The 26275-nt window shown below is 38.3% G+C and overlaps 1 protein-coding gene and 1 pseudogene across 1 annotated transcript in view; both read right to left on the bottom strand.

The window, feature by feature from the left end:
- FAM107B (family with sequence similarity 107, member B) overlaps positions 1 to 26275 on the bottom strand; it is a 253775-nt gene that overhangs the window by 214456 nt on the left and 13044 nt on the right. The window lies entirely within an intron of this gene.
- LOC102238619 overlaps positions 1 to 26275 on the bottom strand; it is a 101937-nt pseudogene that overhangs the window by 73340 nt on the left and 2322 nt on the right.

Below are 26275 nucleotides of genomic sequence, written 5' to 3'. Positions count from 1 at the left end.
AGTACTGTGGGATGTCTGTAGACCACCCCCAGATGCCCTTGAAGTTGTCCCTCTGCCCTGGTCTCCGGCTGTGAGAGCTGCAGGGACGAGTAGGCAAAGAAGCCTGCTGTTGTAACATACCCAGACTGAAGTCTACCTGCTCTGAGCTCCCACCTCCACCTCCAAAGAAGGGGAAGGGTTGTGAACAGTGCCAGAAAGCTTTTCTTAGTGGTTGTGAAGGCAAGGAGGTTGTGAAAAGAATGAAAGGAATCAGGAAAGAGATTGAATCCACAACTTCTCTCTTACTCGGGATTCCAAATATTTTTTTGAAATACCAACCAGTCTCCCTCTTTTGATATTTACTGGGCCAGGGTGGATTTTTCCATTTCAAGCTGATGTCATTTCTGGCCTGCAGGTTTCCCAATATCCCGTCTGCTGTTGCCACTGACTCCTGCAGACACTGACCCATTCACTCTGGTCTGAGAGGGCATCCTTCCTTCCTGTTTTTGCTGCAGTCTGGAAAGTGATGCCTGGAAAAAGAAACTCAACCTATCACCTATCAAATCTCTATGATGTCAGAGTTTCTTCCTTTTTGCTCCTCACTCATCTCCTCAAAGGTGGCTTTCTGAACCACCCTGGCACAGAGCCCAGGGAAGGGACAGAATGCCCGGAAGGGACCCTGCTTTACACTCAAAAGTTTGCTTTTCCCATTCCACTTGTTAAAAGTTCAGACTAGAATTTTCCTTCCTCTTCAGGGCCAAGTCTAGATGCAAAGGCATATAGCTTCTAGTAAATCTTGGTTGTTAATAAGAAGAGCTTGGTATAGAATATAAACAGCCAATTCAAATTCCAGTATGGAATATGAACTAAATTTCTACCAGGGTATATAATCCTCTCATGTGTGTGAGGACCTCATGTGTGTGACAGTATCAATTGAGGTGGATAAGGCTCCTGTAATCTTAGCCGTTCAAATATAATGTTGTATAAAAGAAAATGTAAACATGGACAATTTTTATCAGCCTAAGTATAATTTTAATAAGTGCTCCCTAGGCACAAAGTTTCCAGTTCAAAAGCTATTATGATATTATTGAAAGAGTAATAATAAAAAGAGTGGTAACAGATGTCTCTGCACATGCACACACACACACACACACACACACACACACACACCGACACACATACACTAAGCTTTTATGACCACCCTTTTCCTGACAAACCAAGCTCTACTATTCACTCCTAACCAGGATGGCAACAGGAACTAGAAGTTCAAAATGGGAGTAGAAAGCACCATTATACTGAAGACATGGAGATCAGACTAAAAACAAGTTCTCTTCCTGGTCTCCACACCTTAATCTCACAAAGGGCTTCCTCAGATGTTGGTGCTTGGGCAAGATACACTGTATATGGAAGGAACTTCTAGATTTACTGAGAGTCATCATAATTATTTAATACTGACTTAATGGTAAACTAGAATTCTTTTCTGGTTTTCCTCATATCCATGTTATATTTACTGTGTGTGGATGAGTAGAAAGAAAATGAGAGGAAAGAAATAGAATATTTAAATGAGTGACATTTTGTTTATTTCAACTTTTTACTTTACATCTAGTCTCCGGTGACAAAGAGAATTTTTACTGCTTTTCAAAAAATGAAAAAAGTATGCTTACTTTTGATAATCAAAGAAAGTATTTTGTGAATTATTTTCCAAATTTTCAACATCCTCCTTCCCCGTAATGGCTAAAAAGATTTACTTTGAAATTAACTAACAAATTTTTCACATCAAAAAAAAATTTTTTAAACCCAAGTAATTTCTGAAATATATATGTATGGGTCATTATGCCTCTTGTGAAGCCCCTTCCCCAATAAACACCAAAGCACTGTGAGTAGGATAGCCTCAAGCTCAGCTCCAGAGGTAAGATCTGCCTTGTCTAACCAAGCACTATAGTTCCATCTCCTTGGAAATTAGGACAATAAGAGAACCTCTAAGGTTTGTTTTATGGTTGGAAAAGAAATATTCTCTCTTCCTGCCAAACTTTTTCCTCCACTGAACAAGGATGTGAAAGCCCTAAGGAGTACTGACAGCCATGTTGTGACTATATGAAGGAGCCAGCCTTTAAGAAAAAGAAAGTGACACTGTGAAAGGCAGAGAAGCAGCAGGGAAAGAGCTGGTCTTTGGTGCCCTCTTTGAGCTCCTGTATCAAACCACTGCAAACCCTGCCCTGATTGTGGACTTTTCAGTAATAAAAGCTGTATTTTCCTCACTTGTTTGAGTTGTGGTTTCTTCAGCTAAGATGCAGCATATCTTGCCAGGTACAGCACATCTATGTGTCTGCAACCATATGGATCATTTAATTTCTCTTGTAAAAATCCATTATATACTGAAAATCATGAATTTCCTCCCTTTTAAAGTTATTCAGTCAACGATGAAATACAGATCTGGAGATAATGAAAAATACTTAACACCAAAGCTTGGATTAGATTCCTAAGGACAAGATGTAGTGAGTAAACAGTGCTGAGGTCACCTCTGCTTGCCAGGGTCTGAGTTAAGAGTTGTTTTATAACAGTTTAATTTATCTGCCAACACTTTCACTGTCAGAGGAAAGTAGATTTTGAAGGTATAGAAACTTGGAAACTGATCATTTGAACCAAGTCAGTAAATATAGGAGTTTGGTGACTTGACACTTTTCAGGAGTACTTAACACTGACCATGGTCTAAATTAAGCTCAAAATGACTCAGTGGTCCTAGAGAAATCTCTTTTGAGCAAGAACAAATCACCCTAGGTAATAGCCCAGAGTTGATTTGAGGAGAGTACAGCTACCAGCAATGGAATAAAAGGAACTCAGAGATCCCCAAAGCAAAGGCTCTGTAGTTAGAATGCTCTAGCATCTTCCTCAATGTAAATCCTTCCAATCAATTTCATTATAACTTCTCTCTCCAAGAGTCACTCCATCAATTCCTTTTTTTAGAGAATCCATTGTTCCCCAGAAAACACCTTTTCACTCATTGCAAATCCTTTCTAATAATAACCACAAAATTCATAACCAAGGAGCATCTGTACTTGTAAGATGAAGGGGAAGACATTCAGGACATTGAGTGTCCTTGGAAGGTTCTGAGAATTTTAGAGAATTTTAGAGTGGAATGAGACATCACTGCCTTGGAAACTTCTTATCTATGCTCCATCCCCAAATTTCTGGAAGAGTACAATCAGGCTCTAAAAAATTTGTGAAATGCGTTAACAAGAATTGGGACTAAAAAGCCCAGATCTTCTTATTCCAAAATCCATGATGCTTTTCTCTTTATCAAACTTGGAGATAGTCTTATGTGTCAACTTGGCGAGGCTATGATACCCAGGCATCTAATCAAAAGCTAATCTAGGTGTTGCTGCATAGGTAATTTGTAGATGTGGTTAACACCTACAATCGGATGACTTTCAGTAAAGATTACCCTTGATAATGTGGGCAAGCCTCAGCCAATCAATTAAAGACCTTAAGAGCACACATAGACATTTCCCAAAGAAAAAGGCATTCTACCTGAAGACTGCAGCAAGTCCTGCCTGAGTATCCATCTGCTGGCCTATCCTGTGGATTTCAGACTTGCAGATCCACACAGTGAAACAGTTCCTTAAAATCTCTCGATAGGGTCAGCTGGCATGACTCAGTGGTTGAGCGTCAACCTATGAACCAGGAGGTCACGATTTGATTCCCAGTCAGGGCACATGCCAGGGTTGTGGGCTCAATCCCCAGTGTGGGGCATGCAGGATGCAGCCGATCAATGATTTTCTCTCATAATTGATTTTTCTATCTCTCTCTACTCCTGTCCCGTCCTCTCTGAAATCAATAAAAATAAATCTTTAAAAAAAACTCTCGATAGATAGACATATAAATAGATAATAAAGAGATAGGTAGATAGATAGATATTGACCCATAGAAATACACACACACACACACACACACACACCCCTATTGGTTCTGTTTCTCTGGAGACCTCTGATATGCTATCCAATAAGCCAGACGGGGCAAATCCAAAATTCCCCAAATGAAAATCAAGAAAGTGAGAGGGAAATCCTTTGAATGTAAGAAACAACTGCCTAAGCCATATCTGAGTTTCCATCAGCATGGCCCACATTGTTTGCTCCACCCTGGTGATTCCCTGAGTCTCCACCCCATCCAACTTGCAGCCCCACCCAAGTTGTTTGCAGCTGCTTTTCCATATGAATGGCCTGTCTTGGATCAAGTTTCAGACTTTGCTAAAATCTCTCAAAAAAGCAGCACCTGGGGTGTGCCCCAAACCTATCAGTAAAAGGCCTAAGACCTGGAACTAGCACTAGGCTGCCTTGCTTCATTGCTGGGCCTTGCCTGGGCACTTCCTAGCCCAGTGATGGTGAACCTATGACATGCACGTCAGAGGTGACACACGAACTCATTTTTTTGGTTGATTTTTCTTTGTTAAATGGCATTTAAATATATAAAATAAGTATCAAAAAGATAAGTCTTTGTTTTACTATGGTTGCAAATATCAAAAAATTTCTATGTGTGACACGGCACCAGAGTTAAGTTAGGGTTTTTCAAAATGCTGACACGCCGAGCTCAAAAGATTCGCCATCATTGTCCTAGCCCAATATAAGTAGCAGCCATCTGCAGATCTCCTTATGTAGCTCCTGCTGGGTGGCCCCAGGCAGTGGCTGACTTTGCACCTCCTTGGAGGTTCCAGAGCCAGTGCACCCAATGGACAGCTTCAAACCATATCAAATTATAATTCTACACATCTACAAGTGACACACTCAAAGGACAGACTCAGTGAGCACCAAAGCTCCACTAAATCAAGACACTCCATAGGGGTGTTTCCTGCACAGCAGTTCTTCCATTGTAGACACAGCTGTTCCTCACAGCCAATGGTCTTAGAGGTCAATTCCTCCCAGTGACACCAACAGCAATCAAGGCTCAACTACAACAAGACTGTGCACACAGCTCACACAGAAGCACACCTAGAGTGCCCAGCACAGGAAACTGGGGAGGCTGAGCCACTAGGCCCTACAGGACACCTGCTATACAAGGCCACTCTACCAATTCCAGGAGACATAACAGCTTTACCTAATACATAGAAACAAATACAGGGAAGCAGCCAAAATGTGGAGACAATGAAGCATGTCACAAATGAAAGAAATGGAAGCAAGCAAACTACTTGATACAGAGTTCAAAACAATGGTTATAAGGTTACTCAAGGATCTTAATGAGAACTTCAAGGAACTTATTGAGAATGCCAAAAACATGGAACAGGATCAGTCAGAAATTAAGCATACTCTGACTGAAATAAAGAATACTTTACAGGGACCCTAACCGGTTTGGCTCAATGGATAGAGCGTCGGCCTGCGGACTCAAGGGTCCCGGGTTCGATTCCATTCAAGGGCATGTACCTTGGTTGCGGGCACATACCCAGTGGGGAGTGTGCAGGAGGCAGCTGATCGATGTTTCTGATTCTCTATTCCTCTCCCTTCCTCTCCGTAAGAAATCAATAAAATATATATTTTTTAAAAAAAGAATACTTTACAGGGATTCAACAGTAGAGTAAAGGATTATGAGAATCAAATCAATGACTTGAAATATGAGGAAGCAAAAAAGACAAAGTCAGAAAAACAAAAGGAAAAAAGAATCCAAAAATATGAAGATAGTGTAAGGAGCTTCTGGGACAACTTTAAGCATACCAACATTTGCATTATGGGGGTGCCAGAAGAAAAGAGAGAGCAAGATATTGAAAACCTATTTGAAGAAATAATGACAGAAAACTTCCCCTCCTAGTGAAAGAAATAGACTTACAAGTCCAAGAAGCACAGAGAGTTCCAAACAAGATGAACCCAAAAGGGCTAACACTGGACACATCATAATTAAACTGCCAAGGGCTAAAGACAAAGACAGAATCTTAAAAGCAGCAAGAGAAAAGCAGTTAGTTACCTACAAGGGATCACCCATATGAGTGTCAGCTGATTTCTCAACAGAAACTGTGCAGGCCAGTGATCACTTCGGCAGCACATATACTAAAAATTGGAATGATACAGAGAAGATTAGCATGGTCCCTGTGCAAGGATGACATGCAAATTCGAGATGCATTCCATATTTAAAAAGGAAAAAGAAAAAGAAACTATGCAGGCCAGAAAGGAGTAGCAAGAAATATTCATAGCAATGACTAGCAAGGACCTACAACCAAGATTACACTACCCAGGAAAGGTCTCATTTAGAATTGAAGGTCAGATAAAGAGCTTCACAGATAAGAAAAAGCTAAAGGAGTTCATCACCACCAAACCAGTATTACATGAAATGTTGAAGAGTATTCTTAAGAAAGGAAGAAGAAAAAGATTTTTAAAAATATGAACAATAAAATACATATCTACCAACAATTGAATCTAAAAATTAAAAACGAACAAGAAATGTAATGGACAAAATAAACTGAGGAATAAAATAAAATCAGAGGCATAGAAACATGAAACAGACTGAGGAATCTCAGAGGGAAAGAGTGAGGGGGAGGTACAAGAAGAGATTAACCAAAGATCTTATATGTATATATGCATTACCTCTGGACACAGACAATAGGGTGGTGAAGACCTGGAGCAGTGTGGGAACTGGATGGAAGGGGGCAATTGGGGCAATAAAGGGGAACATCTGTAGTACTCTCAACAATAAAGTTTTTTTTTAAGAAGGAAACCACTGCATAATGACTTCTGCAGGTAGATGGTGATGTGTGATTAAAACTTCAAAACTGCTATGTCATGCAGAGAAACCATGGGGGGGAAAATCTCCAGTAGGTGAAAGATTTTACCATTGAGGATTTCTTAAAGCAGGCAGAGTCTTTTCCTAATAATGTTCCTAGATAAGGGAAAAAACAACATGCTCTCACATCTTTTCATGATTCAGTCTCTTTGCTTCTTTCAACAACTCTGAAGGCAACCAACCTCTGGACTTCTAGTTATGTGAAATAAGACATGTCCTTCCTTATTTTAATCAATTAGAGTTAGGTTCTCAGTCATTTGCTACCAAAAAATGCCTTTCTCTGCCTTGCTCACTGGGTGATATCTTCTCAGCTTTGAGACCCTGCTCTTGTGCAGCGTTGATTCACTACCTACCTTCCTAGTACTCCACACTTTTATCATACACCTGTGCTCTTATGGATATTTCCATTTCTGTTGGCCAGACAGCAAGCTCCTCAAGAGAAGGAAATAAGTCTCGTTCATTTCATTTTTTCCAAAACTAAATGAATCCCTGGCACAACAGTTAAAAGGTGAATAAATGGATGGATGGATGGATGGATGGATGGATGGATGGATAGATGGATGGATGGATGGATGGATGGATGACCTTGGAGATAGAAGATCTCTGTGACAGCAGAAATGCTGAAGCATAAAAATGAGTCAGGAGAAAAGGAGTAAAGAATGATAAAGGAAAGCATAGAAGTAGGGAGTTAGGAGACAGCAAAATGGGGGAAAATTGAGATTATGATTATAAAAAGCATATATGATCAAATTAGGGTTTATGGAAATTTCTTTGGGTGGGAAAGAAAAAAGACATATCATAATTAAAATGCATAATTAAAATGTATATAATTATATAAATTTTTTTAACACTAAGCCATAGAAATGAGATATGTTGATGCCATTTTTGCATTTGTTATTTCATTTTGCAGCTGTTTGTTTGCCTGACTCCTGTGTTAAGGGCAAGCAACTCAAAGGTAAACTAGTGCTTTGTTCTTTGTGGCATGCCCACTTCCTGACACAGCACATGCTGGGCCCATTGAAGTTTGATGAACTGAGGAGTGAATAAAGACTTTAAAGCTTCAAAGTTAGACTTCACACTAATTACTGAAAGCACAGAAGAAATTGCCTGCTGAACATATTATTTGAAATTATTTATTCCTCATTAAATCAAATTACTTCTTTAACACCCTCTAACAACAATAATATGGCTTTTATCTTGAATTTAGAAAGTAAGCCATTAAGTACAAAATAATATGCTTCAACTTAAATCAGATTAACTAACAATGTCTTTTAGATATCGAGGTCTCTGCAAATCAGTAAAAAAAATTTTTTCAAGCAAAAGCATTGTAAAGCCAGAATTGTGGGGGAAAAATAAAACATTCTTGGCAGTGTCTTTAATGTAGGTTGGTGTCTTATTAATGTGAACAATATTATCCATGTACTTTCCACATGCTATTAAAGTAATAAGATAAATGCATACCTTTGTTTTCTTCTGCTCCCATTTTAATAGTATTATTTGTGTTATTAATATTCCATATTTTCTCCTATAATGCTTAAAGTGCCATATAGTCATTTTTTTCCCAATACAGTACTAGAATCGTAAGAACTTTCATTATCCTCATTTTGCAAATAGGGAAATGAAAGCATAAAGAGGTTAGTTCTTTGCCATGTGGGAAATCCACTGAGGGGTTCAGAAAATGAACTAGAAAGATAGTCAAAAGGAAAGTGACTGCTTCCTCTGTCTGAGTTGCCTTCCAAATAAATGTTTCTGGCTCTTTTGTCTCAAATCTGAGTAATAGACAGTTCATTCTTCAAAGGGAAAAATTATTTTGGCTCCTATCCTCTGGAGTGGTCTTAAATTATTTCCTTCAATTTCTAAGATAATGAGTAGAACACAAAGACATTGGCAATACTAAACAAAGATTATGTGATAAGAATATATGAAGGTTCATAAACCTCTTTCCTGATTTTGATGTTATTGATTCATCCTTTAATTTATTTAATAAACATTTTTTAGTGCCAGGCATTATTCTAGGCACTACCCATCCTATATAATAAAAGGCTAATATGCAAATTATCCCCACAGGCAGGAGTTTGACTGACCAGGAATTAGATGTGCGCTGACCACCAGGGGGCAGCACGGAAACATGGCGGGCATCGGCCTCCCCAACCCCCCCTCCCCCTGCAGGTGGTGGCATCAGGCAGCTGGGGGAAGGGAGGCCCCAGCCAGCAGGCGGCAGCCACTAGGGACCCTACCCATGCACGAATTTCATGCACTGGGCCTTTAGTAATAGATAAAATGAAAAATATGTAAAGCCCTGCCCTCAAGGTCTTCACAGTTTAGTGGAAGAGTCAGACACATAAATAAACAGATGCAGTTTAATAAATGCTTTAATTGAGGTAAACACCAAGTACCAGGGGAGCTCAGGAGGGGCCATCAACCTTGAACTAGGTGTTGGCGATAGTGTCAGAAAACGGTGACAGAGGAGACAGAAAAGGGACTGTCCAAAATGAGGAGGTAGTGGGGAAGGGAGGAAGCTATTTTATAACCACAAAGGAAATAATTTGCAGGATGCAGCCAACGTTGTAGATGACTGAACAGAGAGATGGAGGAATCTAGATGCTCAGTGATTTCATTGAAGTGCTGAATCCATCAATCCTAGAACCACCCTACCTCAGATCTTGTTTTTAAGTGAGATAATCCATTCCCATATGGTCTAACTTTAAAGAAGGTTTTCTGTTTCTTGCAGCTAAACGTATCCTACGTGATATATAGAGGTTTGCGGAAGAGTTCATTTCTAAACATGTTGAATTTGAAATGACTATGATATCACCTGAAGGTTTTCCAGGGATAGTTGGGTCATGATCATTCTTGTGAAAACAGTTTGTAATTACTTTTAAGTATTCAGTGTAAACACTTTGAGTATCTATACCCTAAGGACAGTTAAAATGGCCCGAAATGGCTCCATGGCATCCTGAAGGACCCATGTGCTTTTTTGCCTTCCTGTTCTGCCATCTCTAGATTGCTTGCTTTGTTTATATAGGCTTGTCCTCTCACACAGAGGTGCCAAGCATCCCATCCTCACCCAACAATGTTTGAAGGCCAAATTCAAGCATGTTTTTTCTTTGTTCTTTCTTGGGAGCAAGGAAAGTTTTGGAACCAGTGCTCAGAAGTAGTTAGTTAGTATTTGAAGGAAGTTCTAATTGGAAGTTTGCTTTCAGAGGTGGCTATAGCAAGTGTTTCAAATGAGGTTAGCTAAATCTGACCAGAAGATTCACTAATTAGCATAAGAGATTTTGGAAATCATTTTTCACTTATGAAATGAAGGGTATTCAGATACATGACTGACCAGCACTTTTGCCTTTGCAAAATGAAGTGTAAGAATGTGGCAAGTTCAGAAGTCCAACTCTTTTATAGTAGCATCCTGGATTTTGACCCACGGTTAATAGAGGGCTCCTTCAACCCCTGTGACTATAAGGCTTGCTGGTTTTGCTGTTAGAATATTGTCACGTTCCTATTTATCACTTTATTCATACAAGGGACTTCTATGTAAACGTTGGGGAACTTCTCTGGCATATAGAATCAGGGAATATGCTTCTTTTTGTGCTGCTTGCCAAAAAAAATATTTGTACCTCTGACACAATTCATGTGAGACTTTCTTTATTACAACATATCACTGGGAAACAAGTTGTGGGTGGGCAGACATATAGCCCTATGTGCCTCTAATTGTTGGAAGCCACCAAAAGGCCTCCTGGAATCCTGGAAAGGGCCGGGGAATGGGAATCTTCTGGGAGAACCATCACTTCATTAAGTATCATCGTATTCAAAAGGTCTCCTTTTTCCATGACTGCTTCATGTATATCTCTCCTAAAACACCCAGCTCAGTCAAAAAGGAAAACAATTCCCGATAAGAGAGGAATTACTACTGGTGAAAGGTGTACTCATTGATGTTCCCATTCAAGAGCTTTCATAGATAGGACCTCACCCTTTATTTGGCCTCTATGTATGTGATTTTCTGATACCCATCACTCACAGTCAGGAACATGGCCAGCACTTCCTGATGGCCAACAGCTCCCCAGCTCTCATCTCCTTTCTTTCCCCCTTGAGTTATTATACCAGAAAGCAGATGCATGAGAGTGATATTTTTCAAGCTTTATTGAGGAATGATTAACAGATAAAAGGTGTATATTTCAGGTGTACAATGTGATGTTTTGTGTTTTGATATATGTGTACATTTTGAAATGATTACCACAATTCACTAATTAACAAATCCATCCTCCCACAAAGTTACCTCTTTTTTTGTGGTAAGAACACTTGAGATCTACTCTTAGCCAATTTCAAGTCTGTAATATGTTGTTATTAACTGTAATCAGCACGCTGTACATTAGGTATCCAAAATTTATTTGTCTTATAACTGAAAGTTTATACCCTTTGGCCAACATCTCCCCCTTTTCCTCACCACTCCCAGCCCCTGGCAACAATCACTCTGTTACTATGAGTTCAAGTTTTTAGATTCCACATAAAAGTGAGATCATGCAGTATTTGTCATTCTGTTTCTAACTTATTTCATTTAATACAATGTCCTCCAGGTTTATCCATGTTTTCACAAATGACAAAGAAAGATTTGCCTCTTTCTTAAGGCTGAATAATACTCGTGTGTGTGTGTGTGTGTGTGTGTGTGTGTGTGTGTGTGTGTGTGTGTGTCACATTTCTTTATCCACTAATCCATTGACAGACATGTAGGACTTAGGTTGTTAGGACTTAGGTGTTTCCAAGTATAGGCTACTGTAAATAATGCCTCCACGAAATGAAAGTGCAGATATTTATTAAAGGTAGTGATTTTATTTCCTTTGGATGTATACCCAGAAGCGGGGTTGTTGGATCAGATGGTAGATCTACTTTCAATTTTTTGAGCAACCACGATACTGTTTTGATAATGGCATGCCCACCAACAATGTATAAGGGTTCTCTTTTCTCCACATCCTTGCCTTTTTGGTATTGTTGGCTTAATAGGTATGATATCTCATTGTGGTTTTCACTTGCATTTTCTTGGTGATTAATAAAATTGAGCATCTTTTCATATACCCATTGGCCATTTGTGTATCTTCTTTGAAGAAATGTCTATATAGGCTCTTTGTCCATATTTTAATTAAGTTATGTTTATGCTATTGACTTGTATAACTTACATACTTTAGATATTAGATTTTATCAGATACATGATTTACAAATATTTTCCCTCCGTCTGTACGTTGCCTTTTAATTTTGATAGTTTTCTTTGCTGTGCAGAAGCTTTTTAGTTGTATATAGTTCCACTTGTTCATCGTTGCTTTTTGTTGTTGTTAATCCTCACCTGAGGATATTTTTCCCATTGACTTTCAGAGAGAGTGGAAAGGAAAGAGGGGGGAAGAGATAGAGAGAAAGAGAGAGAAATATCAATAAGAGAGACCCATTGACAGGTTGCCTCCTGCATGCACCCCACCTGGGGGCCAAAAGTGAACCTCCGACCCAGGTACCTGCCTTTGACCAGGAACCAAACCCAAGACTGTACGGTGCGTGGGCTGCTGCTCCACCACTGAGCGACACTGGCCAGAGCTAATTTTTGCTTTTATTGACTGTGCTTTGTGTTTTTGTTGTTGTTGTTGTTGTTTGTTTGTTTTTTGCCTGTACTTTTGATATCAAATCCAAAAACTTGTTGCCAAGACCAATGTCCAGGAGTTTTCTCCCTATTTTTTCTTCTAAGAGATTTAAGGTTTCAGATCTTTAATCCATTTTTTAATATATTTTTGATTTCAGTTCAGAGAGGAAGGAAGATGGAGAGAGAGATAGAAACATCAATGACAAGAGAGAATCATAGATTGGCTGCCTCCTGCACGCCCCCCACTGGGGATCAAGCCCGAAACCCAGACACGTGCCCTTGACTGGAATTAAATCCAGGACCCTTCAGTCCCAAGGCTGATGCTCTATCCACTGACCCAAACCAGCCAGACCTCTTTAATCCATTTTGAGTTGATTTTTGTGTACAGCATGAGATAATGGCCCAATTTCATTCTTTAATATGTGGATAGCCAGTTTTTCCAACACCATTTCTTGAAGAGACTATCTTTTCCCTATTGTTTATTCTTGGTGCATTTGGTGAAGATTATTTGACCATATATCAGTAACTTTTTTAAAGGATAATTTTGAATTGACTCTATTACAAGTGTACATATGTCACATTTGAATTTTTATAAGACTATCCATTGTTTTATATAAAAAAATAAAAATGTTAAGTTTTTAAAGTCAGTTTATTATTTACAAATTGCAGTACATCAATTACATTAGTCATAAATAATATGAGATCTCTTTTTGAGATTTGATGTAGTAAGTTACAGAAACTGACTGTCCTAATGCAGGTGACTTATTTGAGGGGAAGTTTCTTTCTATGGAAAATAAGAAATAACTTGAGTTGTTATTTTCCTTTTAACTGAATGTGCGATACCACAAACCAGCTTCCCACAACAAAATTATAAATACTTCCCACAAGAGTTCCTATGCCCATTATGGAGACTTCCCCTTCCTCTAATTGCCTCAAATTTCCAAGCTCTCACCTCTTCTGGTGTGGAATTATGAAACCAAGAGTGTCAGTTTCATATTGGAAAAAGTGTTAACTTGATGAGTTCTATTTCCTTTGGAAAGGAGGAACTGTGAGTGCAAAACCTAAGGCAATTCAGATCAGGTTAACATAAGCCCTTGTGAAGAACTTCTAATTTCCCATAATTGATATAGCACATTCATTCAAAAAGCCCTTGTGGTTCCTACAGCATAAGAAATATAAAATTTTCCAGCATGGCCAGTGAGTAGAATATTGGATGTTTTTAAATTGAAGTACACTGCATGTTATATAAACAGAGGATGGAAATTCCAATTCTACAGACACAGATATTTGGGGAAAATGGGTCTTGTCAATAAATTGGAATATCCTTGCTGGTGCTTTGGTTAGACATTGCCCAGGTACAAAGTAAGCCCTACTCTTTTATTAACTACCTGTGAAAATGAGGGCAAAGGATCAACTAGGTCATGGACAGATTCCCAGATTCCCTCTGATGAGCTAGAAATAGATACTGCTCAAAAATGGGCTGACCTCTTCCTTTTATACCTTTCTCCTTCCAACATATCAACACCTACTTAGAAAATATTTATCATTCTTATCTGAATTATAAATGCAGGAGTAACCTCACTTGAAAATGATGCTTTAAATTCTACAAAATTATACACTCAACTTTTCTTTCTTTCTTTGGAATATATGTGCCCATCAGCTCTAATTGATCTGAATGAACATTTGGCATTTTTGCCATTCTCTGCAGTTATTAATGGATGGTCTCCTTCAATAGTCAAAGCTGTACAATGTAAATTTTCATGGTTTATGAGGACTCTTTATTTTACTTTATTCTAAGAGAAGACAAGAAGCTCTCTCTCCCTCTCTCTCTCTTTTCCAGTTGGGATGCAACTGAATATCTAGTTTGGAAAATTCCTATCTGAGTATACTGGGTATATCATGCCACTATGTTTAACATCTTTTGAAAGTAGAAACCCAGCATAAGAAATCATCAAGGCTTAAAAGGAATGGGATAGGATTCTTACCAGCTCACTAAGATGTCTTCCTTGTTTGGCATGGGGTCAGTTCATGATTTTTCTCAGGAGCTCGAGAAGGAACTAGAAAACTAACATTTGATCGCTTGAAAATATAAGTTACTTTCTATTAAAATAATGATGTCAAGTTATATGTCTAGCAGAGAGCTTTTTTAATAGAGTATTTATTTTTATAGGTAGCATATGATTCTTTTCTCTTCTATTGGGATTCATAGAAAAATGAAAAGACTTAATTCTAAAGAAATGCAGGAAAACTGGTTTGTACTATAAAACAGAAATGCAGCCCAGCAGAGTTTCCCCCAATAATGCTCAAATAAGGATAATACAGAGTTAGGTTGGGATTAAGGGTTATAGATGTTTACCCCCAAAAGTTTGCAATATGCTTTTAAGCAGCACTGCCATCTATAGATACTCCCAAGGCTGGACTTCAAGACAACTATAAAACATTGAAAATTAAAATCAATTTGTTGAAAGAAATCAGTTGCCTATAGTGGTGAACACCTCCAAGAGCTTTTCTGTTAATAGGTATCCAGGAGTCTCTCCACTAACTTCCAATTAACATAGCCTCGATGTAGCTTCACGAGAGTATGACTGGAATATGATACTAAAAAAGGAAGCTGAAACCCAATTAATTAAGCTACCCTAGGTTTTAACATAGACTGTGCCAAGAAAAGAGGAAGGATGGGCATGGAGCCTAGACAAGGAAAGCAGAACAAGCAGCAATTTAGTTATTGAGAGTGTAAGTTCTGCACTGCCCAAGAAAGTCATGCTTTGAACAGTTGACTTGAGCTTCTCCATCTACTGGAAGGATTACCCTTAGAGTGGAAATGGGTCCAATGTTTAATTCCCCTGAGTCCTAGTTTCTTTATCAGTAACAATGGTAGGTGATGAATTCAGAAAGGTATTGGGGGTATTGAGGGATAGTTTGTATAGGACCAGTGGGCCACTGTAAAGACTTGACTTATACTCCGAGGGAACTGGGGAACCATTGAAGGGTTTTGAGCACAGGATTGATTGGTATTATCAGGAACTAACATTTTATAAGACTTAAAAGAATCAAATAATCTAGTCCATGTAAAGCACTTACTATCATGCCTAGTCTATTGATAGTGCTCAATAGGTGGTTATAATTACCATACTTCTGTGATTCTGTCAAAGTAACTCCTCTTCAACAAGACTGAATTATTAAGAAGTAAAATATTTGAATAGACCTATAAAACTAGTAAGGAGATTTAATCAGTAACCAAAAACCTCCCAACAACAACAACAAAAAAAGCCTTGGGCCAGATAGCTTCACTATTGAATTCTACCAACCATGGAAAGAATTAACACCAATCCTTCTCAAACTTTTCCAACAAATTGAAGAGGAACGACTACTTCTAACTCTATAAGGCCAGCAATACACTAGTCAAAGTCAGACAAAGACACTACAAGAAAAAAAACCTAGAGACCGATATCCTTGATGACTATAGATGCAAAAATACTCAACATAATATTAGCAAAAAGAATTACACCATATACTAAAAGAATTACAGTATAACCAAGTAGGATTTATCCCTAGAATGCAAGGATTATTCAACATACAAAAATCATTTAATATAAAATACCACATTAATAGCATGAAGGAAAAAAACATATGACCACATCAATTGATGCACTGAAAGTATTGACAAAATTGAACACACTTTCATAGTAACAGTACTCAACAAACGAGAAATAGAAGGAAACTATTTCAACACAATAAAGACCATATGTGAAAAAAGCCATATTATACTCAATAATAGCATCATACTCAATGGAGAAAGACTGAAACTTATCCTCAAAGATAAGGAACCGAGGATATTCACTTTAGCAACATCTATTCAACACAGTGTTGTTGAAAAGTATTGGAAGTTCCAGCCAAAGCTATTAGACAAAAAATAAAGGAGTGGGGGGAAAGTCAACGAAATTAGAAAAGAAGAACTAAAATTATCTCTTTTCACAGATGATATGATTTTATAAGAAGAAACTATAAAGATTCCACAAGTACACATACATACAAACACACACACACAACTAATAAATTCAGCAAAATTATAGAATAAAAAGCCTATGCACAAAAAATCAATTGCATTTCTATACACCAACAATGAACAATCTAAAGAAAATTTCATTTACAATAGCATCAAAAAGAATAAAATACTTAGGGATAAACTTAACCTAAGAGGCAAAAGACCTGTATATTGAAAATTAGAAAACATTGCTGAAAGAAATTAAAGAAGGCACAGATAAATGGGAAAACAAACCATGTTCATGAGTTAGAAGTCCGAATCTTGTTAAGATGTCATACTACCCAAAACAATCTATAGTTTCAATGCAATCCCTATCAAAATCCCAATGATTTTTTCTAGATATAGAAAAATTCATCCTAAAATTCATATGAAATTTCAAGGGACCCCAAATAGCCAAGAAAATCTTGGAAAAAAAGAACAAAGTTGAAAGTCGGATTTCAAAACCTCTACAAAACTACAGTAATCAAAGCAGTGTGGTACTGGCATAAAGAAAGACATATAGACCAATGGAATAGAATAGAGAGCTCAAAAATGAACCCTCACATATATATATGGTCAAAAGATTTTTCACAACAGTGCCAAGACCATTCAATGAAAGGACAGTCTTTCCAAAAAATGGTATTGCAAAAATTAGATATCCACATGCAAAAATAAATGCATTTGAATCCTTACCTTACACCATATTACAAAAACTAACTCAAAAGGGATCAAAGACCTAAATATAAGAACTAAGATCTAAAATGTAAAGAACTAAAACTCTTAAAAGAATACATAGAGCCCTAGCTGGTTTGGCTCAGTGGATAGAGCCTTGGCCTGAGGACTGAAGAGTCCCAAGTTGGATTCCAGCCAGAGACACATACCCAGGTTGCAGGCTCAATCCCCAGGAGGGGGCGTGCAGGAGGCAGCCGATCAATGATTATCTCTCTCATCTTGATGTTTCTATCTCTCTCTCCCTCTCCCTTCCTCTCTGAAATCATATATATATATATATATATAGTGTGTGTGTGTGTGTGTGTGTGTGTGTGTGTGTGTGTGTGTGTGTGTGTGTGTATCATAGAGAAAAAGCTTCATGATACTATATTTGGCAATGACTTCTTGATTATGACACCAAGAGCACAGGCAGCAAAAGAAAGAATAGATAAACTGGACTTAATCAAAACTATAAAAAATTTTAAAAATATGTTTTCAGCCCTAACCGGTTTGGCTCAGTGGAAAGAGCATCGGCCTGAGGACTAAAAGGTCCCAGGTTCGATTCCGGTCAAGGGCATGTACCTTGGTTGTGGGCACATGCCCAGTTTGGGGTGTGCAGAAAGCAGCTGATCGATGTTTCTAACTCTCTATCCCTTTCCCTTCCTCTCTGTAAAAAATCAGTAAAATATATTTTGAAAAAATATGTTTTCATTGATTTCAGAGAGAAGAAGGAAGAGATAGAGAGGAAACTATTTCAACACAATAAAGACCATATGTGAAAAACCCACATTATACTCAATAATAGCATCATACTCAATGGTGAAAGACTGATTAGGATTTTTTTAAATCATTTTTTATTTTTCAATTACAGTTAACATAAAATATTACATTAGTTTCAGGTGTACATCCCAGTGATTAGACATTTTGTAACTTACTAAGTGATCATCCTGAAAAAAATCTCATACCTATCTTACAACATACATAGTTATTAGAATATTATTGACTATATTTTGACTTTACGTAACTACCTTTACATGACTTCATGTAACTAACTTTACATGACTATTCCGTAACTACCAATTTGTACTTCTTAATCCCTTCACTTTTTTCACCCATCCTCCCAACCCTGTTCCCATCTGGCAACTATCAAAATGTTCTCTGCACCCTAGATGATTTGGCTCAGTGGATAGAGCATTGGCCTGTGGACTAAAGGGTCCAGGTTTGATTCCAGTCAAGGGCACAAGCCCGGGTTGTGGGCTCGACCCCCAATAGGGGGCATTCAGGAGGCAGCCAATCAATGATTCTCTTTCATCATTGAAGTTTCTATCTCTCACTCTCCCTTCGTCTCTGAAATAAATTAAAAAAATATATATATATATAGTGTGTGTGTGTGTGTGTGTGTGTGTGTGTGTGTGTGTGTGTGTGTGTGTGTGTGTATCATAGAGAAAAAGCTTCATGATACTATATTTGGCAATGACTTCTTGATTATGACACCAAGAGCACAGGCAGCAAAAGAAAGAATAGATAAACTGGACTTAATCAAAACTATAAAAAATTTTAAAAATATGTTTTCAGCCCTAACCGGTTTGGCTCAGTGGAAAGAGCATCGGCCTGAGGACTGAAAGGTCCCAGGTTCGATTCCGGTCAAGGGCATGTACCTTGGTTGTGGGCACATGCCCAGTTTGGGGTGTGCAGAAAGCAGCTGATCGATGTTTCTAACTCTCTATCCCTTTCCCTTCCTCTCTGTAAAAAATCAGTAAAATATATTTTGAAAAAATATGTTTTCATTGATTTCAGAGAGAAGAAGGAAGAGATAGAGAGAGAAACATCAATGAGAAAGAAACATCAATTGGCTGCCTCTTGCATGCCCCCTACTGAGGATCAAACCTGCAACTGGGCATGTACCATGACCAGCCAGGAATCGAACCAGCCACTTCCTGGTGCATGGGACACTCAACAAACTGAGCCCCACTGGCTGGGCAAAACTACAAATTTATGTACATCAAAGGACACTATCAACAGAGAGAAAAGGCAACTCACAGAATAGAAGAAAGTATTTGCAAATCATATATCTGATAAGGGTTTAATATCCAGACTATGTAAAGAACTCTTATAATTCAACAACAACAAATTTAAAAAAACAATTTAAAAATGGACAAAGTTCTTGAATATACATTTCTACAAAGAAGATTACAAATGGCCAATGACTTTTGCACATAAAAAGATGTTCAACATCACTAATCATTAGGAAAATGCAAATTTAAAACACAGTGAGATAGCACTTCATACCCATTAGGATGGCTATTATCAAAACAAAAACTTCAGAAAGCAACAAGTGGTGGCATGGATGTGGAGAAGTTGGAGCCCTTGTGCATTGCTCTTGGGAATATAAAGTGGTACAAACATTTTAGAAAGTAGTATGTCAGTTTCTCAAAAAATTAAAAAATTGCCTTATGATCCAGAAATTTCACTCAAAAGAACTGAAAATAAGGTCTTGAAGATATATTTGTACACACATATTGATAGCAGCATTATTCCCAATTATCAAAAGGTAGAAATGACTCAAGTGTTCATCAACAGATGAATGTGTAAACAAAGTGTGATATACACATGCAATGGAATATTGTGCAGCTTTAAAAAGGAAGGACATTCTGACACATGTTTCTTTCTTTTTCTATTTTTACTGTAAATCCAGAAATATATTTTAATTCAAAACACCTAAAAATTGAAAATCTATCTCAAACCATATAGTTGAGGATGGTTCTCAGGTACTTTCTTTCTGCAATGGACATGCAACTCTCTGGCCCAGAAGAGGTCAGCTATGAGACCAAGTGAAGTCATGTCACACAGTGAGAGCCACCCTCCATGCCCCATACCTACCTCTTGATGACCTATTCTTTAAGTTATTAGTGAAGCTTGACACTGGGCAAGATCTCTGATTCATGTGATTCCGATTTGACAGTCTGATCCTTTATGTATAACAAATTGTAGATTAGGATTTTTTAAATCATTTTTTATTTTTCAATTACAGTTAACATAAAATATTACATTAGTTTCAGGTGTACATCCCAGTGATTAACATTTTGTAAACTTACTAAGTGATCATCCTGAAAAAAATCTCATACCTATCTTACAACATACATAGTTATTAGAATATTATTGACTATATTTTGACTTTACGTAACTACCTTTACATGACTTCATGTAACTAACTTTACATGACTATTCCGTAACTACCAATTTGTACTTCTTAATCCCTTCACTTTTTTCACCCATCCTCCCAACCCTGTTCCCATCTGGCAACTATCAAAATGTTCTCTGCACCCTAGATGATTTGGCTCAGTGGATAGAGCATTGGCCTGTGGACTAAAGGGTCCAGGTTCGATTCCAGTCAAGGGCACAAGCGCGGGTTGTGGGCTCGACCCCCAATAGGGGGTATTCAGGAGGCAGCCAATCAATGATTCTCTTTCATCATTGAAGTTTCTATCTCTCACTCTCCCTTCGTCTCAAATATTTTTTTTTAAATGACAACAGCCAACACAATAGCCATCTGTTGTGAATGAACCAAGATTATAAAAAAAAAATGTTCTCTGCATCTATGAGTCTGTTTCTGTTCTGCTTGTTCATTTGCTTTTGTTTTTTAGATTTAATTGTTGATAGACATGTATTAATTACTATTTTATTGTTTATATTTTTTAGCTTTTTATCTTTTTCTGCTTCATAAAGAAGATCCTTTAACATTCATATAATACTGATTTGGTGGTGATGAATTCTAGCTTTTTCTTGTCTGGGAGGCTCTCTATTTGTTCTTCAATTCTAAATGATAGTTTTGTGTGTAGATTAATCTTGGTTGTGGGTCCTTGCTTTATTATAACATTGAATATTTCTTGCCAATCCCTTCTGGCCTGCAAAGTTTCTGTTGTGAAATCAGCTGACAGTCTTATGGGAGCTCTTTTGTACAACTAACTGTGCTTTTCTCTTGCTGTTTTTAAGTTTCTCTCTTTGTCTTTAACCCTTTGCATTTTAATTACGATGTGTCTCGGTATGAGCCTCTTTGGGTTCATCTTGTTTGGGACTCTCTGTGCTTCCTGGACTTGTGTGCCTATTTCCTTCACCAGGTTAGGGAATTTTCTGTCATTATTTTTTCAAATAGGTTTTCAATTTCTTGCTCTCTTTATTCTCCTTCTAGCAACCCCTGATCTCAATGTTGGTACACTTGAAGTTGTCCCAAGGCTCCTTATATTATCCTCATTTTTTTGGGGGGGGGGGAGATTTTTCTTTTTGCTGTTCTGACTGGGTGCTTTTTGCTTCCTTATATTCCAAATCACTGTTTTGATTCTCAGCTTTATCTACTCTAATGTTGACTCCTTGTAAATGATTCTTCATTTCAGTTAGTGCAGCCTTCATTTCTGATTGGTTCTTTTTTATGGTTTCCATGTCCTTTTTTATGCTGATGAAGTTCTCTCAAAGTTCATCTACTCTTTCCCTAAGTTCAGTGAGCATCCTTTTAGCCAGTGTTTCAAACTCTGCATCTAATATACTGCTTATTTTCATTTTATTTAGTTCTTTATCTGGATATTTGTTCTGTCCTTTCATTTGGGACATGTTTCTTTGCCTCCTCAATTTGGCAGCCTCCTGTGTTTGTTTCTCTGTATTAGGTATAGCTGCTATGTACCCCAGGCTTGGTAGAGTGGTTACCTTAGTGGGTATCCTGTAGGTATCAGTGGCACAGCCTCTCCATTCACCCAAGCTGGGCACTTTAGGTGTGCCCCACCCCCAACCTTGTGGGATATGTACACACTCCTCTTCTAGTTGAGCCTTGATTACTGTTGGCAGGTCAATAGGAGGGATTTACCCCAAGGCCAGTTGGCTGAAAGAACTGGCTGCAACAGGTCAGCTGTGCAGGGGTCCACCCCACAAAGTAGGACTCTGATGCCCACGAAGTCTGCCCCTTGAGTGTGTCATTTGAGGAGGTGGTTGGATGGTGGTGCATCAACACAGTCTGAAGCTATCCACTGGGTGCACTGGCTCTGGGGCCTTCCAGGAGGTGTAGGCCAAGGTCAGCCACCAGGCCACCTGGCATGAGCTACAAAGTGATCTGCAGATGGCTGCAACTTGTGGTAGGCATGGAGGTGCCGAGCTGAAGCCGAGCCATGAACCAAGGCTGGCTGCTGCTAGTGCTGGGCCTGTGGCCACCAGATACAACTGGTTTGAGAGACTTTAGGAAAATCTGAAGCATGAGCCATGACAGGTCATTTGTATAGAAAAACCAATGGAAACAGCTTGAGTGGACCCACAAGTTAGTGGGCCGGGTCTTAGGGCAGGGCAAATAGTGATAGCCAGGTTGATGGAGACTCAGATATGGCAGCCTGCTGACTCTTTGGGGTAAGGGCTCAGAAAAATAACAGTAGTCTCTACCAACACTTTTGTCTGGGAGAAAGCTGCCCCTCGAGCTCTCATCCTGATGCCAGAAAGTTCAGTTCTTCTCCATATGTCCCTGGTGCCTTTGGAGCTACTCCATGCTGAAACTCCTAGCAAGTCTCTGTGTGGGACCTTAAAGAGGAGCTGTCTGGATCACCAGCAGCCTCTGCCTCCCTCAGCCTCAATCCCCTCTGGGTTTTACAGCCAGAAGTTATGGGGACTTTTCTTCCCAGCACTGGGACCCTGGGCAAGGGGGCCTGGTGTGGGGCTGAGACCCCTTGCTCCTCATGGGATACCACTGTAGCTGAGATATCTCTCCTTTTTATCCACCATACAAGGGTGTGAGACCAGCCATTCGCATCTCCACCCTTACTACCAGTCTCAATGTGGCTGCTTCTTTATATCCTTAGTTGTAGCACTTCCGTTCAGCTAGATTTCAGATGGTTCTAAATGATGGTTGTTCTCTAATTTAGTTGTATTTTTGTTTAAAGTATTGCATATAGAATTGCATGTCTCCTTTTTCACCCATTGACTTCCCCCTGCCATCCCCACCCCCTAGTACATGCCCTCACGCACCCTAGTGTCAGTGTCCATTGGCTTTGCTTATATGCATGCATACAAGTCCTTTGGTTGATCTCCTACACTGCCCCCTCCAGGTCTCCCCTGTCTTCCCAATGAAGTTTAACATTTTGTTCGATGCTCTCTGTACCTATTTTTGTTCATTATATTCTACAAATGAGTGAGATCATGTGATATTTCTCTTTTTCTGAATGGCTTATTTCACTTAGCATAATGCTCTCTATACCCATCCATGCTGTTACAAATAGTAAGAGTTCTTTCCTTTTTAGAGTAGTGTAGTATTACATTGTGTAGATGTAGCACAGCTTTTTAATCCACTCATCTGCTGATGGGCACTTAGGTTGTTTCCAAATCTTAACTATTGTAAATTGTGTTGCTATGTTCTTTCTGATTGGTGTTTCTGGTTTCTTGGGATATATTCCTAGAAGTGGGGTTACTGGGTCAAATGGGAGTTCCATTTTTAGTTTTTTGAGGAAACTCCATACTGTTCTCCACAGTGGCTGCACCAGTCTGCATTCCCACCAGCAGTGCACGAGGGTTCCTTTTTCTCCGCATCCTCGCTAGCACTTGTCATTTGTTGATTTGTTGATGATAGACATCCAGACAGGTGTGAGATGATATCGCATTGTCATTTTGATTTGCATCTCTCAGATGATTCGTGGCTTAAGCATGTTTTCATATGTCTCTTGGCTTTCTGTATGTCAACTTTTGAAAGGGGTCTATTTAAGTCCTTTGCCCATTTTTTAATTGGACTGTTTATTTTCTTTTTGTTAAGATGTATGAGTTCCCTATAAATTTTGGAGATTAGGCCCTTACCGGATATACATTGGCAAATATGTTCTCCCATGGAGTGGGCTTTCTTGTTGTTTTGTTGATGGTTTCTTTTGCTGTGCAAAAGCTCTTTATTTTGATGTAGTCCCATTGGTTTATTTTCTCCTTAGTTTCCATTGCCCTAGGAGCTGTATTGGTAAAGATATTGCTACGACATATGTCTGATTATTTTGCTGCCTATGGATTCTTCTAAGATTTTTATGGTTTCCCATCTTACATTTAAGTCCTTTATCCATTTTGAGTTTATTTTTGTGTACAGTGTAAGTTGGTGGTCTAGATTCATTTTTTTGTATGTATCTGTCCAATTTTTCCAACAACATTTATTGAAGAGACTGTCTTGATTCCATTGTATGCTCTTGCCTCCTTTGTCAAATATTAATTGAGCATAATGACTTGGGTAGATTTCTGGGTTCTCTGTTCTGTTCCTTTGGTCTACATGTCTGTTCTTGTACCAGAACCAGGCAGTTTTGAGAACAGTGGCTTTGTACTATGGCTTGATATCTGGTATTGTGATCCTTCCAACTTTGTTCTTCTTTCTCAAAATTGCTGTGGCTATTCGGGGACTTTTTTTATTCCAGATGAATTTTTGGAGAGTTTGTTCTTGGTCTGTGAAATATGCTGTTGGTATCTTAATGGGGATTGCATTGAAGCTATAGCTTGCTTTGGGTAGTATGGACATTTTAATGATGTTGATTCTACCAATCCATGAACATGGTATGTTCTTCCATCTGTTTATGTCTTCCTCTATCTCTTTTGTCAATGTCCTGTAGTTTTATGAGTACAGGTCTTTTACCTCCTTAGTTAAGTTTATTCCTAGGTATCTTAATTTTTTTGTTGTTGCAATGGTAAATGGGATTGGTTTTTTGTTTGTTTGTTTGTTTGTTTCTCTTTCTGTGAGTTCATTATTGGTGTATAAAAAAGCCATAGATTTCTGGGAGTTAATTTTGAGTCCTGCTACATTGCCAAATTCATTTATTAAGTCTAGTAGGTTTTTGATGGAGTCTTTGGGGTTTTCTATGTACAATATCATGTCATATGTGAATAATGAGAGTTTTACTTCTTCTTTTCCAATTTGGATGCCTTTTATTTCTTCTTCTTGTCTGATCACTATGGCTAGCACTTCCAGTACTATGTTGAACAGGAGTGGTGAGAGTGGGCATCCCTGTCTTATTCCTGTTTTAGGGAAAATGGTTTTAATGTTTGCCCATTGAGTATGATGTTGGCTATCAGTTTGTCATATATGGATTCTATTATGTTGAGGTATGATTCCTCTATTTCCACCTTGCTGAGAATTTTTATCAAGAAAGGTTGTTGGATTTTGTCAAATGCTTTTTCTGCATCAATTGATACGATTATATGGTTTTCATCGCTCAATTTGTTTATGTGATGTATCACATTTCTTGATTTGTGGATATTATACCAGTCTTGCATCCCCGGAATAAATTCCACTTGGTCATGGTGTATGATATTTCTAATGTAATGCTGGATCTGATTTGCTAGAATTTTGTTGAAGATTTTAGCATCTATGTTCATCAGAGATATTGGCTTGTAATTCTTTGTCTTTGTAGTGTCTTTATCTGGTTTTGGTATTAGGGTAATGCTGGCTTCATAGAAAGAGCTTGGAAGTGTGCCTTCCTCTTGAATTTTTTGAAATAGTCTGAGGAGGGCAGGTTTCAGTTCTTCTTTGAATGTTTGATAAAACTCCCCTGTGAAGCCATCTGGTCTAGGGCTTTTGTTTTCTGGAAGATTTTTGATTACTGCTTCAATTTCCTCCATAGTTATCAGCCTATTCAAATGTTTTGATTCTTCTTGATTGAGTTTTGGAAGGTTGTATTTTTCTAGGAATATGTTCGTTTTTTCTAGGTTGACCAGTTTGTTGGAATAGAGTTGCTCATAGTATTTTTTACAATCCTTTGTATTTCTGTGGGGTCTGATGTTATTTTACCTCTTTTATTTCTGATTTTGTTTATTTGGGTCCTCTCTCGTTGCTTCTTGGTGACCCTGGCTAGAGGTTCATCAATCTTGTTTATCCTTTCAAAGAACCAGGTCTTGGTTTCATTGATCTTTTGTATTGATTTTTGGTCCCTGTGTCATTTATTTCCACTCTAATATTTAGTATTTCCTTCCTTCTGCTTACTCTGGGCTTTTCTGTTGCTCTCTTTCTAATTCTTCAAGTTGCAGAGTTAAACAATTGCTTGCTTTTTCAGGTAGGCATGCAATGCTATGAACTTCCCTCTCAGGACTGCTTTTACTGTGTCCCCAGAGTTTGGATTGTTGTCATTTTTTTCCAGGATGTTTTTTATTTCTTCTTTGATCTCTTTGGTAACCCAATCATTGTTTAATAGCATGCTATT

This window comes from Myotis brandtii, unplaced genomic scaffold, assembly GCF_000412655.1.
Source record: "Myotis brandtii unplaced genomic scaffold, ASM41265v1 scaffold576, whole genome shotgun sequence".
Classification (NCBI taxonomy): domain Eukaryota; kingdom Metazoa; phylum Chordata; class Mammalia; order Chiroptera; family Vespertilionidae; genus Myotis; species Myotis brandtii.
This window is presented reverse-complemented; position numbering and strand designations above follow the sequence as displayed.